The sequence below is a fragment of the Clinocottus analis genome, unplaced genomic scaffold (assembly GCF_023055335.1).
Source record: "Clinocottus analis isolate CAN_PGR_092001 unplaced genomic scaffold, fCliAna1.0.p SCAF_13, whole genome shotgun sequence".
NCBI classification, from domain to species: Eukaryota; Metazoa; Chordata; class Actinopteri; order Perciformes; family Cottidae; genus Clinocottus; species Clinocottus analis.
The window spans coordinates 5,359,280-5,365,279 of NW_027175854.1; positions in this window are offsets into that span (position 1 = coordinate 5,359,280).

Below are 6,000 nucleotides of genomic sequence, written 5' to 3' on the forward strand. Positions count from 1 at the left end.
GAGGTATAGTTCTGTCATTCAGCCCAGAACATCACAACAAATCACATCCTGCCCGTCATCACATCAGGGACAACAAGCTGAAGGGATGGTGACAATGCCGGGTTCACGCGGGCCCGCTTGGCAGTTCATAAACAACAAGACTGACTGTCAGTTAAAGTTAGATTCATAATTAACGAGACGTTGAAGAGACTTGGCTTGGATGCAGCAACAACAAGTAATAAGTGAAGTGCTGTTAAATGAGAGCTGACGTATAACAGATGTTGACTGTCACTCATGACTTCAAACTCTCGGAGTGAAAGGAGCCTGTGATGAACCCTGAATGTTATTTTATCAATTAGTCTCAAAGCTCCTCAAAGAGTGCGATCCAACAAAAATGCTCGGCTGTGATTAATATTGTGTGTGTCATTTCAGGAGCCTGACATGAGAAGTAACACATCAGACAAATTCATAACTTATCCATAAACCATTTTGTAACCACGCTTTTCCTTTCTCCTTTTCTCCTGTTTTATAACTGTTTTACAAGTCGCACGCCTCACGGTGTCCACCACATTTACATGAAGGCGGGGAACAATCCAAAAGGGCGAGCAGGTTTGAAATCCGCCTTGTGGGTCTTTCAAATAAAAAGTGCATTCAACTTCAATCTACTCAGTCACATGCTGTCTGTGTGTGTGTCTGTGTGTGTGTGTGTGTGTGTGTGTGCGTGTTTACCGCCGAACCGGCGCGCTTGTTCATGCTGTGACATCACAGTCCTCTGGAGGGCAGCAGTGCTTTTCAGCTTGGCGAGGACGACTCCCGACGGAAGTCTGCAGTTTCACGATGAGGGATGCGATACAGGATGAGACAAACGTAGCTCTCACTCTCATCAATGTGATTTGATTTTCTGATGTCAACACCGTTACCACCAGACTCACATTTCAAATCATGAAAAGGCGGAACTTGAGAAATAGTCCTTTGTCGTCCTCCTCTTCCTCCTTTTTTATACCCTGCTTTACATTCATGTTTTTTTTTTTGTTTTTTTTTTTACCATTATTGGCTTAAGTCCAGTGTGGATTAAAACCAGAGAGAACCTCAAAACCTGAGTGAATACTGCAGCGTTTCATACTGAAACACCCATTGTGTAAATCAATGAATATTTGTTTTGTTGCCTCTTATATATTTGCCCTGTACTCTCATCTCTCCCCGTCCTTTCTTTCCTCTCCTCTCACTCCCCTCCCTTCCTTTTCTTCCTCCCCCATCCATCCTCTGCTCTCCCTCTCTTCCGCTTGCTCGTGCCCTTATTTTCCCTCGCTATCCAACAGATCTTTATTGAGCAGTAAGTCTGTGGAGTTCCCGAGGGCCAATGGATGTTTAAAATTCTTGCCAGTTGTAACCTCTCTATCACTCGCTTTCGTCCTGCATGCCATGCCACCAGAGGGGGGCATGAGGAGACATCCATCTACTGCTGGCCTCTCTGAATATTTCACAAAACCTCAGAGTGCCAGTTAAGCGCTCCACATCCATTTGACCCTGCTGCCCCAAAATCACAGCGGGGATCTCCTAGGTAAAATATTTTAATTTGACTTTGATATACCGAGACGCGAGTTGGAGACTTCTTTTGAAGTCTCTGGGAACAGTTTTGAAAACTTCCTGAAGCTCATGCAGTAAATGTGTGGTACAGAGGTTTAGAGGGGCAGTGAATGGCACTACAAGTTGATTTGCATATAAAGTAACTGTAGGATTTTATTGTTACATATCCTTCGATGGTTACAAACATGGCCGAATCAACCGACTCGAGGGCCCTGAAGTAAGTTTGTATCCTCTAACATTTAACCACAATGTTCACAGCATTTCGCCACACAGCAACCAGCGCTCCCATGCTGGATTAGTCCCCAGGTTCAGTTTGTGCCAGTTGGTGTGTGGCAATAAGATTACACACAGGTTCATTTAGTTGCCAAAAACAACTTCAAACACCATTTCACATGGTTACATTTTTACATATGAGTAGTTTACGGAGATTTCACAGACAATAGATTCGAATAAATTCGACACCTGCAGACATTCCCCTGGGGATCTGGGGGTCCTTGGAGAATCTGCCTGATTTGCCTGGTCACCAATAAATCAAAGAGAGATCATTTCTTTGCATGCTTTTATGAGGCACTCTTATATACGTACGTCAAACATTTATGGAAAATCATGATCTGATGCCGTGATATGTCATGGGGTTGTGTCCAGTCAAGCTTACAGAACACAAAAAACGCTGGATCACACGGAGCAGTTCAGCCGTGTGTCCATCCAGTCCAACATTAATGCTTTTCCCAGCAGGTGGACTGAGGCAAGCCTCTTTCCTGTCCATCGTGGCGCTCTGAGGGCAGGCTGTCGGTGGAAGGATATACCACCTGGTCTGTTACTCATCCAAGGCATCCTGTCGGGGTGGAAAACTGATGTTTATGCTGGCTGTGTTCAGAGAGGAGCATTTATTCGTCATCAGGGGACGAATGTCGGCTGACGTCAGCGAAGGGAGGAAGCCGGGTGCAAGGGCCTCGTCTGGGTGATTCATCTTCGGCTGAGACGGCACTGGGCACAACTTGGCTGGAGAACAGTGAGTGTTGGAAAGACTGGCAGCCCCCCCTGGTATTCAGTGGTAAGTGTTATTACACAGGTGTACCGGACACTTTATGTTCAGAAAATGGACTTCAGCACTCCCCGGAGATCAAAGTACAGAATACAGAAGCAGTTTGCAATGATTTACACTCAGATGGCTTTATAAATGCTCATGGCTCCAAATTGTCTTAGGTATTCTTGAATCACCTTTTCTGTTAATATTCTATTCATGTGCTCCTCTGGCAAACAGCTAGATGAGATGATTTAATCTTTGTTTGATAGATGGAAGTTAAGACAATAGGATTATTAAGATGGAACATTGCTGTAGTTTAATATCCATCAGTGAGCTGGATTAGTGTCAGTAAAGGTTAATAGATCTAGTAATCATATGATGACCCCAGTGTGCACCGAGTTAAGTGATAGATCACCTGGATGTCAACTGCCAGATTAAAGTTTTAATATGACATGTCATGGTCCGTTCATGCACAGCTCAATGCCTGCGATGCCTCGTGTCAGGTAATATTATTGCACATTGTTTTTCGGAAGTCAAATTCCTCTGAACCGCGAGAAAATGTCTGCCTTTGATCTACGATCCCACGCCGGGGCAGAAGACAGACAGGGTTTGAATACACAGGGGAAGAGCAGGTGATTGGATACAGAAGGAAACAATTAGCAGACAGGGCAGACAATCAGACAATCACAGGGGCAGGAAGTGCAGGGGAACAGAGGACACAAGAGGCAAGGACCTTCAACATAAAACAGGAACACAAAAGCACTCTTCAACAGGCTCGGAGCAAGAAAACAGAGAGATTCTGTTTACTACCATCATGTTTTGATATAAAAGCAGGACATATTATGAAAAAGCAGGTTCAAGTGGTATGCATTATTTCAAGTTTAATTACAACTAATAAAGAGGTATCAGAGATATGAATGCCACGCTGAGGCTTATGATTTATTTTGGGGGTCGAAGAGATAGTGGGCAGACGTGGTACTTCAAAACATAGAAATAATTGTATGCAGCCTTGGGATACATCATCCAAAATCTGGATACATATTTAAAACCAACCAGCAGATCAAAGACTGGGAGTCTACAGCAATGCTAGCAGCTCTGTTTAGCGTATTAGCGTTCTAAAATCTGCTAATTAGAGCTAAGTACAAGTACAGCTGTGGATGATGGGAATGTAATTAGCTTTGCAGGTGTTTGGTCATATACCAAAGTATTAGACAAATTGAAATTTTGACCTGATAATGGTGCTGGAGGAAAAGGAGAGTAATCACTAAAGTGATTACAATTCACCCTGAGGGCGACATGAACATCTGCACCAAATTCCATGGCAATCCATCCAATAGCTGTTGAGATATTTCAGTCCGGAAACAAAGTGGAGGATCAACCGACCGTCTGGCCGCCATCGCCATCGCCATCCCTAGAGTCACACAGAGGGCTAGTGGCTAAAAAGGAGGCAATAGTCTATTTCTTGAATTCCTGACTAAGCTTTCGCTCTGACCAGTTGTCACTGAGGTGATTTCTCCTGCTATCTTTCTGTTCTAACAGCTAAATGAAGCACCGCTGCATGTTATAGAAGAAACAAGTTGATAGGGATTTAGGTCTCTACCCATGTTGCTCCACATCAAATGACCTCCAAAAATGGTTGAGCCGCCTGGCAGCTGCTTTATATGGCGTATTGGAGTCACACGCAGTGCATCGGACCACCTCTCCCTCATCTCTAATAGCGCAAGCAGCAGGTTGCATGTCTGGAAAAACAACTGATCTGGAGACGTTCCCAGACTCAATAGTCGGTGCCCTCTGCCACTGTCAGCTTTAATAATCTCCTCCAGCCAAAACCACAGACAACCTGCTCAAATTAAAGTTCAGTGGCTTCCAAATGCAGTGCATGTACCCTGCACTATAAAATAGTGTACAGAAAAATCAAGTTCCTCCTCTGAGATAATACAGACTCCAGTAGTTCTTCAAAGTTTTATTGGCATTTAGAGATTCCTAAATGGCTCTCTAAGGCACATAATTTTTCTAATCAGCCTCTACTGGCAGCGGAGAAAATGTTTATTTGCCAATGATGCCTGCATGCATATTGCTGTCACCTTGGCACTGGTGCCACCTTGCAATAAAACCGGCATCGCGGCAATGGGCACAGTGGGTTTTACTGGCAGGCATATTCTGCCAGTAAAGCACATTTGTTTCAGTGAACAGGTATTCAGTGAGATGTTAGAGAGTGGGAAAGTGAATGCTAGTCTGACCAAACTCATTTAACACTGCGTGTGCTTTACTGTGAATCTGATGTCAGCACTTAGTCCGATGTGGACGGATGCCATGGTGCTTAAACCACGTAACCCCTTGTTATTGCTTCCCTGGTTGTACCTCGAACCAGACACCATGCTATTTAAGTTCAGGCTTTGAACTCACACACTGGTGTACCTCGTTATAATGAGTGTAAGAGATTTTAGGTCAAGGCAGATGTGAAAAAACGTAATTAACCAACGTGTTAAAATGTTAAATGTGGCCTGGAGGCCTGATGTAGCACAGAAACAAAATAACAAAATCCAACTTTTCTTCATTTGAATTGTGGACTGGACACATATGTGAGGTTGTCAACTTTATGTTGTTCAGGGCTTATGAGATGTATAAGTGTTTGCTGATCCTTTGTACTATGCAGCCAAATGCATAGTGTGCTGTGACACCACAAGGTTTTAGCTATAGTGCCTGCATCCATCTGCTCCATCCTATGCAGTGTGATCCCATCTGATGCTGTGCACTGGGAATATGCAGCTGGCAGCTGGCAAAACATACACTTAACTTTTTCCCCCCCTCAAGAACTGGCACATAGTCCTCAATCAATACAAACGCATACTTAGTGTATTGTTAACGTCCTTGAATTAAAACAAATACAACTTTAAATACAGTTAAAACAAACACAAAAAAAAGGATTTAATGTGTTCTCGCCCTTCATTAAAATGAGTCGTAGAGAAACCACTGATCCCCTTGACCTCATGTGCATTTAATTTGCTCGCAGCTCTTCCCCTACCGGCGATTACCCACGTGGTTTGTTAATCTGAACCAGGGCACATGTTTACTCATTTCTATCATGGGAATAGCCGTGCCTGTTGCTGTCCTGCCGTGCCAGCTCGCGCCGCGCGCTCCCGGAGGAAATCATCCCTCTCGTCACTCAGAGGAACCAAAAGAAAATACGAAACATATCCCAAAACTATCCCACATGCAACAAGATTAAGCTGTGCGTGGATGAGGACGTAACCCAGCATTTTGTTTTTACTTGATCCTCTGGAGTTGGAAGAAGTAGAGCTCTTCCGGACAACCTGACGTCGGTCAATCTGGTCACTTGCTTTCAGTCGCCAAAGCGCAACTCGGTGCGCCGCGCAGGGCGCAGCAGCACCCGCAACTTTGCTGAG